This window comes from Microtus pennsylvanicus, chromosome 3, assembly GCF_037038515.1.
Source record: "Microtus pennsylvanicus isolate mMicPen1 chromosome 3, mMicPen1.hap1, whole genome shotgun sequence".
Taxonomy (NCBI): domain Eukaryota; kingdom Metazoa; phylum Chordata; class Mammalia; order Rodentia; family Cricetidae; genus Microtus; species Microtus pennsylvanicus.
In genome coordinates, this window is record NC_134581.1 from 9,639,824 (window position 1) to 9,653,417 (window position 13,594).

Genomic DNA, 13,594 nt, shown 5'->3' on the forward strand with positions numbered 1-13,594 from the left:
TTTGACCAGGGGAAACTTCCTGAAAATCTTGGCTGCAGACATGCAGGAAGAAATCAAGAAAAACTACATGATAATTGATGTATATGCTGACCCCTCTACATGGGAGCAGCTCAAAGACTGGATGAGATGGTTAGATCTTGTTGGTTACAGAGTCCTTGTGACAGTTTCATGATGCAGTCCAAATGGACTTACAAAGTTAACAGATGTCTGTTGAAATAGGAGTGGCGGTGCTGCATCCCCGGCACCCCCGCCGCCTGCATGGCTAGCTTTAGCTTATGCCCTGAAATAATTACACAGAAACTGTATTCTTTTAAACACTGCTTGGCCCCTTAGTTTCAGCCTCTTAACCCATTTCTATTAATCTATGTAGCACCACGAGGTGCGCTTACCAGGGAGATTCTAGCCTACGTCTGTTTGGAGTGCGAGAATCATGGCGACTCCTGACTCAGCTTCTTTCTCTCAGCCTTCTGTTCTGTTTACTCCACCCACTTAAGGGTGGGCCTATCAAATGGGCCTAGCAGTTTCTTTATTGCTTAACCAATGAAATCAACAGATTGATATATGACACTCCCACATCAGATGTCTTTCACCTGACCAAACATAGAACAGAAAAATCACCTTTAGCTGACTGTACACACTGCACACTCCATATTTGTGTTAATACACATACATATGTTACCTTTAAAAGTTTGTTTTCAGAACAAGCGGACCAGACACTAACGAAGACAAGACAAGTAGCCCAGGTGACCTAGTCTCTCAGAATGCCTCAGTTACACTTTCCTCAAAAATCTGCATCCAGGACAACCTCAAAGCTAGCTAAGGTGGTTTGGCCTCCCAGACTACTCCAGCCAGGACTTCAGTTAAGCCCTGCACTTTTCCATCACATACACAATGGACAACAAAGGATACAGCCAGCTCTCCCAGGACTTGATCAGGGTCCTCTAAAAATGCTGTCACCCCCAGAAACTAGGAAGCAATTGTAAGATCAAGACGCCCACATTCCCAAGAGATGGGTGAGTGATTTTTGGTCATTGGGTGGGTTATGGATGTTTGTTGTCATTTGGGGGGAGGTTGATTGTAAGTTATTATTGGTCATTGAAGGGGAAAAACTAAGCAAAGGAGGTTAGATTCAGAGATCTCTTTCTTCTTTCCTCTGTCATTCTTTCTCTCTTATCTATGTGGAAAAAAAGAGGGGAATAGGGATGAAAAAAGGGAATATATAGGAATGATAGGATAAAAGGGTAGATTATTAAATCTACTTTTAAACTAAAAAGCAACTACTCATCTCAAATATTTTACATTGGTATGGACTTTTGTATATGATACAAATTTAAGGTTTTTTTTATAATGTGCTGTACATTGGTATAGATTTTTATATATTGACACAAATTTAAGGTCATTTTTGTTACAACATACTGTATATATGCTTCTACCTTTGTTTAAGGTATTGTACCTATGCCACTTATTTTGAAATGTAATATAAAGTTCTAGTCCTTGAAAGCTACTATAAACTGTTTAGGATAATGAAAAAAATGCAAGTTAGTAGTTAGACACCTATAACAAACTTATAGTCATGTTAGGTATGTTTTCAAAGTTAGATAGATAAGTGGTCTTCAAACACTTCAGAGAGCTACAGAATGAATATGACATTTAAAATGCTTCAATAATATAAGGCTTTCCATAACAGTGAGACAAGTCTGTTCCTGGAAGCACCAATATACTTCAAAGAAGATGATGGGCATCTAAGAACCTCCATATGGAATTTGCTTTCATTGTGACAAGTTTAGCCACTGGGCAAGAAACTGCCCTTGCCTCAACTGCTGACAGTATGTTGTCCAAATTGAACAGGCAGGACACAAAGGAAGTTGACTGCTAAACTTTGCCGAGACAGGGTAGGCAAGTCCTTCAAAATTTCTGTTTCACAGAAAGGTCTGTCAGATATTCTGGGCTACTAGGCCAAAGATGGATGTCCCAACATTGCAGAGGAACCTTGGGTGACTGTCCAGGCAGCCAGTTGTTTCTGTCATGTCTATAGTTTTGAAATTTGTTTGCTCTGAACTTTCTGTTTACTCAGGTAATTTTATCCTTCTCAGGTCTCTGATGGGGTTGAAGACTAGATAATTATAATGTTACAGTTTTCCTTGTTACCAATTCAGAAAAGACATTCACAAAAGAGATATAAAGTTTATAAAGGTTGAGAGACATAAAAGCTTAAGTTGTTTATATAAGAAAATGTTTTAATGCTTTAACCTAAAATGATAGTTTTAAGTTGGTAATACAAGTTATGACAGAAAGTGATTTAGATACAAAACTTTGGTTTGTTTTTTTGTTTTTTTTTTTTTTTTTTTGGTTTTTTGAGACAGGGTTTCTCTGTGGCTTTGGAGCCTGTCCTAGAACTAGCTCTGTAGACCAGGCTGGTCTCGAACTCATAGAGATCCACCTGCCTCTGCCTCCCGAGTGCTGGGATTAAAGGCGTGCGCCACCATTGCCCGGCCGATACAAAACTTTGGATTCACCAAGATAGGATAGATAATAGTGTAGTTTCTCCAAAATTGCCATATACAAATGGACTGGATATTGTGAATGTAATTCTTTTTTTTTCTTTTCTTTTTCTTTTTTTTTTCTTTTTTTTTTTTTTTTTTTTTTTGGTTTTTCGAGACAGGGTTTCTCTGTGGTTTTGGAGCCTGTCCTGGAACTAGCTCTTGTAGACCAGGCTGGTCTCGAACTCACAGAGATTCGCCTGCCTCTGCATCCCGAGTGCTGGGATTAAAGGCGTGCGCCACCACCACCTGGCCGTGAATGTAATTCTTATCTAATAATTGTTCTTATTGTATTGATGTTAGAGAAAAAGCCTTTTATTGGACTAAAAGGGGGAGACATTAGGATAATCTTTTTGTACACTTGTGAGTGAAGATTTCTTTTTTACCTCAACTGCCTAAAACACCTTCTGATTGGTTTAATAAAGAACTGAACAGTCAATAGCTAAGCAGGAAAGGATAGGTGGGACTTCTGAGCAGAGATAGGAATGTTGGGGAAAAAATCTGAGGTGAGAGGTTCATCAGCCAGATGTAGAGAAAGTTGGACTATGGTACAGAGGAGAGGTAATGAGCCATGTGGCAAATATAGATTAATATAAACAAGTTAATTTAAATTTCAACAGCTAGTTGGGAACTAACTTACTAACTAACTTAACTGACCAAGCTTTCATACTTAATAAGAAATCTCTGTCTCATAATTTGAGAACTGGTGGTCCAAAGAAAGACCCGTTACATGAGACCCTGTCTCAACAAAACAAAATTCAGGAAGATTTAGTGAACTGAATTAAATATCATAGCACATCTCTACCTCGTGGATAGCTGCTAGTGTGAACAGAAAATTCCTATAAAGAAGCTGTGTGTGCTGAGGCTGATGGCCTGATAAAACGTCAAGGAATGGAGAGAGCTTGGAATGTTGCAGGGTCTGGGAACCTAGTCACTTCTGCCACGCTATCATTGGCCTCCTCCCCCAGCCAAAGAGCCAGCCCTTGCCTATCTATGTGACAGACCCAACATCTTGGTAAACAGATTAAAAGCCTTTGGAATGTATTACCAAAACCCTTTTCTTCGCCATTAAAGGAGCCAAGAATGGAATCTTACAGCATCTGAAGCCATCTGCCTGGATGTACCCTGCTTCTCTGATGTACCCACCAATGGATTTTTTCTCTCTTTTTTTTTCTGGTTTTTTGAGACAGAGTTTCTTTGTGTAGCCTTGGCTGTCCTGAAACTTGCCCTGTAGACCAAACTGGCCTTGAACTCACAGAGATTCACCTGCCTCTGCCTCCCAAGTGTTGGGATTAAAGGTGTGTGCCACCACTGCCTGCCTACCTATCTATTTTCAAATGATTTATGATTTTCTTTGTTCTACTACTAAAACTCCATGAAACTCCTTTGGGGGAACCACACACAAACACACACGCAGAGTTGGTACCCTTTAAACCATCATCATACCATGTACAACACTCTACTTTTGAAGTGATCTCAGTAGAATTGGGCTTTGGTGATCTTTCTTATACACCAAATGCTTGAGGACAGAGACCTCCATTCCCTCAGGGACTAGGGAAGGGCTTCATACACACACAGCTGGGCTCCAGTACGTGGGCATGAGTGGGCGTGTTCCCCAGTAGCAGTGGGTGAGAGGGTGTGTGAATGTTTTAACCAGTGTCCAGGAAAAAAACAACACAGTTCTCATCTCAAAGGGGATAAAGGATGGTTTATCCTGGAAACAAATCTGAGTGACCAAGGCCCAGGATCACAAAGCTGAGGTTACAGATGCCCAGGCTATGCCTGCTTTCTCCTGGGTGATGGGGATCTGAACTCGGGTCCCAATGCTTGCACGGTAAGCACTCATACATACCCAGGTAAGTTTTATTAGATAGGGGGCTGGAGAGATGGCTCAGAGGTTAAGAGCATTGCCTGCTCTTCCAAAGATCCTGAGTTCAATTCCCAGCAACCACATAGTGGCTCACAACCATCTGTAATGGGGTCAGGTGCCCTCTTCTGGCCTGCAGGCATGCACAGAGACAGAATATTATATACATAATAAATAAATAAATATTTTAAAAAGTTTTATTAGGTAGGACTCACAGAGAATCAGGCTTAATTGGGCCCAACAGCATGAATAAGAGGTTTTGCAAAGACCAAGGAGGAAGGGTGGTCCAGGTGACAAGCACCAAGGCATCAACGAAGGGAAATGTACATATTTGGCCTAAACATTTTTCTTTGGCTAAAATGTATATCATTTATGTTGAGATGGATTTCCATTCCTATCCATCGGGATGGCAATGAGAGGCAAGCTTCCAAACACTGCCCTGAACCTATCTGGACCCAGAAGTGGAATAAGAGATAGGCTCAAACTTATCCTCCCATGATGGCCCTCTGTGGTGAAAATGGCACCCTCGGTGTCCACCAAACCATTCCTCTACACGTTCATTCTTCCCTCAGCTTCAGGCCACAGTCCAGCAGGAGCTGAGGAGCTGTGGATGAGTGTTGCTGTTCAGGGAGGGGGAAAGGATGGCAAGTCCTGTTCCGTTCTGTCTTGTCTCATTGGCACAACCACAGCTTCCCAGTCCCTGGTGGCTGGAAACCGCCTGACTCCTACAAAAGAAATGCTCCACTTTTTTCCCTTTCAACATCTGTGAGAAGTCATGCTTGGGAGATGGGATTCTTTCTCTAGAAAAGAAAAGGGAGGGGTGGGAGGAGTGGGTGACTGAAAAGCCAGACCTCTTATGATAACAGACGGGGGAGAGCACTGAACCCTTTCCTAGAAAACTAATTTTGAGGGGTCTCCTCCCCCCAGCAAGGGCTGCCTGCCCCCCCTCCAAAGGACAACTGTTCACAGTATCTGTCTATCATTGCCTCAGATGCTGTCCAGGAAGACAACGGGAGTGCAGTCTGGATGGCTACAAAACAGAGAGCTCCTGTCAACTTAGCAACTCACAAGGCAGGGCAGAGAAAAGCTGAGCAGCCTAGAGGCTGAGACTTAAGTAAAATCGAAAAACCTCTATGGGCTGAGACATCAAATCAATAACAAATGGACACTAGGCCAGCATCACAACCCCTGGTAATTTCTTCTTTCATCTGCTTGGAAGAGTGGCTGGGGAGAGAGAAAGTGCAATCCCACATCTAGAAGTAGGGCTCTGGAGGGGTAGAGAAAGAGGCATATTCATGCTGGTAAAGATGCAAGGAGGTTCTTTTGGTTGATTTTTGCCTGGAGCTATTTACCTTCCTTAAGCTTAAATCAAATTGTGCAGTAGTATAATTGCTTTCTTGGAATTCACTAGCCGAACAGAATTGGGATTTTTCAGTATTGACTCTTCTGGTTTAGGAGAAAGGGCGGGAGGTGGGAAATAGAGGCACTGGGGGGAATTGACAGGAGCGGTAGACCCTCCACGCCAGGGCTGGCACTGGGGGGAATTGGTGGGAGCGGTAGACCCTCCACGCCAGGGCTGGCACTGGGGGGAATTGACAGGAGTGGCAGAGCCCCCATGCCTGGGCTGGCACTGGGGGGAATTGGCAGGAGCGGTAGACCCTCCACGCCAGGGCTGGCACTGGGGGGAATTGACAGGAGTGGCAGAGCCCCCATGCCTGGGCTGGCACTGGGGGGAATTGGCAGGAGCGGTAGACCCTCCACGCCAGGGCTGGCACTGGGGGGAATTGACAGGAGTGGCAGAGCCCCCATGCCTGGGCTGGCACTGGGGGGAATTGACAGGAGCGGTAGACCCTCCACGCCAGGGCTGGCACTGGGGGGAATTGACATGAGCGGCAGAGCCCCCATGCCTGGGCTGGCACTGGGGGGAATTGGCAGGAGCGGTAGACCCTCCACGCCAGGGCTCTCAAATACTTCTGTTACATTCCTCTATTACAGTCACCGTGGGAGCGGCTCCAAAGCGCCTCCCAATATACTCCACCCCAGCTAAGAGAGCAAGAGAGCAGTGCTGCCTGCATACTAGAGAAAAGTCTCCTGGGGCTGGAGAGATGGCACAGAGCATGAAGGGCTTGCCATGCAAGCCCAGTGACCCAAGTTTGATCCCTGAAACCAACAGACGGTGGAAATAGAGAACACTATTCCCCAAAGTTGTCCTCCGACCTCCACATGCCTGCTGTGGCATCTCCCAGATACCTCGCTGTCTGTCTGTCTGTCTTTCTCTTCCTTACACACACACACACACACACACGTACACACACACACACACACACACGTACACACACACACATACACACACACAAACAAACAATACTTGTTCGAGATATGGCTTCTCTGTGTAACAGCCCTGGCTGTCCTGGAACTCACTTTGTAAACCAGGCTGGCCTTGAACTCACAGAGAATCACCTACTTCTTCCTCCTGAGTTCTGGGATTAAAGGTGTGCACCACCACAGCCTAGCACAACACATTTAGAAAGAAAGAAAGAAAGAAAGAAAGAAAGAAAGAAAGAAAGAAAGAAAGAAAGGAAGGAAGGAAGAAAGAAAGGTTGCTTCCTGATGCTCGTTTGGTAAAGTGCTTGCCTTGCAAGCATGAGATGCAAGCATGAAGACTCAAGTTTGATTCCTAGAGCCCACATGAAAAGACAGGCATGGTGTCGGGAGCCTGGAATCCCTGTGCTAGGGAGGTCCTAGGGGCTCACTGGCCAACCACCCTAGCACACTTGGTGAGCTCTGGGCCCATGAGAGAAGACAAGGCAGAGGGTGCCTAATGAAAAACAGCCAAAATTATTCTCTGGCCTCCACATGCACACACATGCATGCACACCAAACGTACAAGTATACTGGAACACACACACACACACACACTTCTAGGTATCTCTAGTGTATAATCTATGTTGAGAATAAAGATTTTATAATCAAACTCTTTTTTCATTATTTTTTAAAATTTTGGGGTGGATGAGTGTTTTGCCTGCATGTGTGTATGTTTTCTGGCTGCTGCAGAACTCACTATGTAGACCAGGTTAACCTTGAACTCACAAACATCTGCCTGCCTCTGCCTCCTGAGTGCTGGGATTAAAGGCTTGTGCTACCCCACTGAGATACAATAAATAAAAGTTTAAAAGAAACAAGTCCCTGGGGCTGGAGAGATGGCTCAGTGGTTAAGAGCATTGCCTGCTCTTGCAAAGGTCCTGAGTTCAATTCCCAGCAACCACATGGTGGCTCGCAACCATCTGTGATGAGGTCTGGTGCCCTCTTCTGGCCTGCAGACATACACACAGACAGAACACTGTATACATAATAAGTAAATAAATAAATATTTAAAAAAAAAAGAAACAAGTCCCTGGAGTTGACTTGGACTTGGATAGTTTGGGGGGGGGGGTTTGAGACAGGGTTTCTCTGTAGCTTTTGGTGCCTGTCCCGGAACTAGCTCATGTAGACCAGGCTGGCCTCGAACTCACAGAGATCCGCCCACCTCTGCCTCCCGAGTGCTGGGATTAAAGACGTGCGCCACCACCACCCAGCTGACTTGGATAGTTTTGAAGCTCCTCAGGTGATGCTCGCTCGCAGCGAGGGGTGAGGAGCCCAGTCCTGAGATGTCTGTTCTTGCTGTTCTCTCACTGACAGGGTTACAGAACACCAGCCATTGACAGGCAAGGGACAGGCGCAAGACCGAAACCTTCTCTCAGAAAAAAGGGGCCTAATTCGATGTAAATTCTAGCTCAGTCTAGCTATCTTCATCAACCCGGGAAAAGAGCTGACCATCTTCCTGTGAGACCAGAAGCAGAGAAAGCTGGTCTCCTGTGGAAAGCAGGTAAAGAGAGGACTTCTGACTGGGAGCACTCCAGTCTCCCCCTTGAGTGACAGACTGAAGAGAACTTGGTCTTTTTTTTTTTTTTATTTATTATGTATACAATATTCTGTGTGTATGCCTGCAGGCCAGAAGAGGGCACCAGACCTCATTACAGATGGTTGTGAGCCACCATGTGGTTGCTGGGAATTGAACTCAGGACCTTTGGAAGAACAAGCAGTGCTCTTAACCTCTGAGCCATCTCTCCAGCCCGAGAACTTGGTCTTTGTTTCTACAAGAAGGCCAGAAATTTACAGGCTGGGGCCCTCATGTGACTGTCACCTGCAACCTGGAATGTCTGCTTACCTTTAAAAAGTCAACCCAGGAGCTAGAGACGTAGCTCACTTGGCAGAGTATTTGCCTGGCACAGACAAGGCCCTGGGTTTGTTCCTCCGCCCGGCACAAACCAAGCATTGTGGCACACACTGTGATCCCAGGACTTGTGAGGTGGGGAGAGGAGGATCAGGAGTTCAAGGTCATCATGAGCTATATCATCTGAGCTACAGAAAAGACTTTAGAGTCAAGCTGCTGGGGGAGAAAAAAAACCTCTAAAAGTCAGGTCCCACAAAGCATTCTGTGTCCCCAGCAACACACAGCCCCCCCTCCCCATTCTCCTCTACAATTCATGGAGAGAGGTCTTTTTTTTTTTTTTAAGAATGTGGCTGACCCATTCTTTTTGCACTGAAATCAGCAGCCTCGAGTTTCTGCAACTCCTAGGTCTAGGCTGGGTGCTGACTTTGGGAGCCCAATTGCTTGTTTTCTTGTCTATGAAACGGAACAAGGAGTACCAAGTCTCCAGACTGTCAGGAGAGTAATTAAAAGGCTATGAATCATGACACAGATGTTGTAGAAATTCCTCTCGTGAATGAGTCACCCTCTACGGGAGGTGTCGCTGAAAAAGAAACCTCCTGAGAAGTGCTGAAATCCAGTCCGTCCACCACATTGCCGGTGACGCAATCCCAGGACTACCACTCCGAGCCTCAGATTCCTCACTGCAGACGTGGGTTGACCACACCTACTTTGCAGAATGTCTCTGAGGGTTAGATAAAAGTATGTGTAAAGATCTGTTTCCTTTCGCTCCGGTCCTGTCTCAGCACTCAAGAGACCGTGCAGCAGGATTAAAAGTTCAAGGTCATCCTCTCAAAAATGTCCATTCTTGAAGGAAGGAGAGGTGGACCAGGAGGAAACTAGATCTTTGCTGCACACAGGGAATGCAGTAACCCAAAAGATCCCCTGTGCTGTGCCTCACACAGTGTACCCATGCTCCTGTGTTCTGGAGCAAACCATTTCTAGATAAATAAAACAGTTGAGAGTGAAGCTCTGTCTCAGTCATTTAGCGAACCGTTCAGAGCCTCCACCGCCCTCTGGTTTTGTAAAAGGCACTGTTTCTCTCCATCCTGGCCTCTCCTCAGGTCTTGCTGAACAATTACCATCTGCCAATCACAGTGGGCACAGTCTCACTAGCTCTTCTCTCTGCCAGTCCCACCATTCGCCCCAGGAATGGGATACTAGTATACCACTTTGAAAAGCACTGCCATCAAGGGGTGCCCCTCATCTCTGTCTGCACCCTGACTGCCAGGATCTAACTGGTTCCTCTGGTTACACATACTCCAGGTAAAAGAAAGGGATGACCTCAAGCTGCCTGTCACCCAGTAATTAGCCTAATGCTATCATTTCAGCCCAGGCAGTCAGAGCAGGACCTTAGGAGTCAGACCCAGAGCCTCTCCCACCTCCCAAAACAGCCATATGGATGGAGACCAGGAACTAAAGGAAAAGTTAGTTGCCTCTAAGCAAAAGGGTTTGTTTTTTGTTTTTGTTTTTGGTGAGGGGCTGGGGAGATGGTTCAGTCAGTACAGTGTTTGTCAGGCAAATGTGAAGTCCTGAGTTCAGAGCCTCAGAACTCAGGTAAAAAGCCAGATGTGGCAGCATGCACCTGTCATCTCAAGATGGGAAGCAGATTCCTGAAGCTCACTGGCTAGCTGACCAGCTTAGCTTAACCAGCTTGGCAAAGTTCCAATAAGAAGACTATCTCAAACAGAAGGCATCTGAGACAAAGGACCCAAGGTAGTCCTTTACCCTTCCCACGCATGTACATAACAAGCACACACACACACACGGAGGAGGGGAGTGATTCTTAGTTTTACAAACACACAGAAGACAGAAATTCTGAAACAATCCCATAATGCAGTTCACCTCCTGTTGGGACTTCTTCAAGAATGCGCAAATGTACCTTCACACACCTCTGGTGTTTTGTTTGTTTCTTGCTGGTGGTGAGTCTGGAAAAGGCCCCTAACGGACTTTAAATCCCTGGGGTCCATCACCTCTTTGCAAACAGTTCATTGTCTATAAACAAACATCTAAATAATGTTTTGTGCCCAGGGCACAAAAGAACCCTCCAATTAATTCTTCCCAAAGCAGAAGTCCTTGGTAAGAAAAACCACTCTGGAAATTGCTTGTTTTGAAAATTCCTTTGGCTAGAGCATTCAGGTTAGGTTCGTGACGGGTATAATTGTTGCTTCTAATTCTCCTGTCCAACGAATGGTGAGCTTCTGATTGCAGTGTAGATGCAGCTCGGCTCTTCCTTGGGTGTGGTCAGCATTGGGAGGGCGGCACTATTCACCCAGCACCTCAGACAGGAATTCAAACGTGGGCGCATAATGAACACTAATGAGTGAAAGGTGTTGACATCAGGGCTGCCAGGTGAGCTCGGTTTCAAGTCCTCCCTTCTGGCAGAACTGGGAATTATCACCGCCACTAACCGAACTTTCAAGACTGGTCCACAGACGTTCAGCAAGCCGCTAGCAAACAGCGCATAGTGTTTTAAGTAGCTACAGCCTTTCAACTTAATTCAATAGGGATTCCGGTTTTGTTCTGAGACTTCCGGTTTTGTTGTGCGAGACTTCCGGCTGCATGCTGAGGCATTGGGGTGGGGGGGGGGGAGGAGGGGGGAATCAGGGATGTTCTGTGGAACTCCCGGCTGCATTCTGGACGCTCTTACTTGGTTCCATAGTGCTTCCTTCACATTCAGTTCTTTGAACTTTCGGCTGTGTTCTCTTAGCATTCTGAGAAACTTCCGGTTGCGATCTGGCGAACTTCCGACTGCGCGCTATGTGCTTCTACCGTGGCAGTTGCCAAGTTAACGTGGCCTCTTTCTGGAAACCAGGGTCTTTCTCACTTGTACCTCATTGGGAAACACGGTTGACCCATGGGTCACCCTCTGCTTGTTGCTTTCCTGCTTCCTTGTTAGATTGGTAGGCCCTTGCAAGACGTGTGCCAGCAAAACTGGCCTTCCTTCAATACACCTCCATTATTATTTGCTCTGCAACCTGGCATGAGGGTGTTCTAAGCCTCCAGGTGGGGAAAAGCAGCCAGTACCCTCCCTTCACTTGCTGGAAATGCATATATCATATATGTGCATATCTAGTTCAATTTTCTGCTAGCCTGTGTAAATAACGGCTGAACAAATGGAGCACGTGTGCAGAACAAGAGAAACTTAAGCATTTTACTCCCTAAAAACATTGTACTCTGCGACTATCCTGTGTGGTGCATACAGAGTCTTTTTTTGTATAGCTAAGGATGGCTCCTCTGTCCTGCCTCTGCCGCCTCCTAAGGGATGGGATTGCAATACTATGACACTATGCCCAGGGCTAGGAATTGAACCTAGAATTTCCACCTGCTAGGCAGGTGCTCTGCCATTGAATCTCATTCCAAATCCCCTCTCTTCTCCATATGAAACAGTAGAGTGTTCACCAATGGGATGTGGCCAAACCCTCCTCTTAGCTAAAGAGTTCAATTAGTGTTTATTGAAGAGGAGGAACAGGGAGGAAGGACTCACGATTTCCACATGGAAGAAATTTCCCTTGAGCTGTGTGAGCAGAAATGCTTTGTCTAGAGCTTTCTGCATGAAGGGCTGTGTTCCTTCTGTAATTTCCTCCTCCATCCTGTCATTCTTTGCTTAGCTGAATCTGAACAACTCTTGAAAACCAGTGTAAATATTTGCTCCCTGAAGAATTTGTGCCCTAACCCAGGCTGATCTTGCCACCCTCCTCCTGGGCAAAGTTGGTCCTGGCTCATTTGTAGCCTAGTGGGGTACCTACCACTCATCCCTGCTGAATCTCATTCTCTTGATGTTGTATTCCTTCAGGGAAGAGACTGGGTCTTCCTTCGCAAACTGTGTATTCTAATAGTGAACAGCACACAAGAGATAAATAAAATTTGAGCCTCTGAATGCAGATAAGAACTTTAAGGAAAACTGGGCATGGTTGTCACATTTTTAGTCTTTGCCATCCAGAGGTAGAAGCAGCCAGATCTCTATGAGTTCAAGATCAGTCTGGTTTTCATAATGAGTTCTGGACTAGCCAGGGCTACTTAGTGAGACCCTGTTTTTTAAAAACAAAACAAAGCCCTGCGATGGTGGCACATGCCTTTAATCCCAGCACTCAGGAAGCAGAGGTCAGCCTGGTCTACAGAGCGAGTTCCAGGAGAGCCACAGCTACACATTAATACCCATAATGAAAAACAAAAATGAAACAAACAAACAAAAAATGCACAAATTTTGGGGAATCCATCTTCTTGAGATCAAGACTTTAAAGAGATTAATTTTTTTATTTGTTGGTTTGTTTGTTTTTGAGGTGCTGAGGACTGAACCCCAGGCCTTAAGCCATATTTACAAGCTCAGGAAAATCTTTAAACTATATTTTTATTTTAACCAACACATAGTCATAGTAAATATTTATGGATTGCAGTATAACATTTCAATATATATATGATGTTTGATGACCACATCAGGGTGACTACCTTTTATTACCTTGGACGTTTGTTACTTCTTTGTCGGGAAAACCAAAACATCTTCTCCCATAGATCCTTGAATATATTCAATTAATTGTTGTCAATCACAATTCCTGTGCTACAGAACCAGATGTTATTCCTCCTAGCCAGCTGTGCTACACAGCCATCTCTCCGCCCCTCTCCGACACCCTTCGCCAGCTTTAGTAACAACTGTGACTTTCTCTGCTTCCCTGAGATCCGCTGTTTAGCTTCCACACCGAGTGAGAAGATGAAGTATTTGTCTTTCTGTGTCTGATTTATTTCTCTTATTGCACTCCTAGTGCCACCTATGCTACTGCAAATGATAGAATTTCACTCCTTTCTGGCAAAGAATATCCCATTGTGCATCTATGACACACTTCCCATCTATCTGTTGATAGGCACTTAGGTTGTTTTTAGCTCTTAACTGCTGTGAATGGTGCTGCAATAAACGTACAAGGACAGGTGTTTCTCTGATAG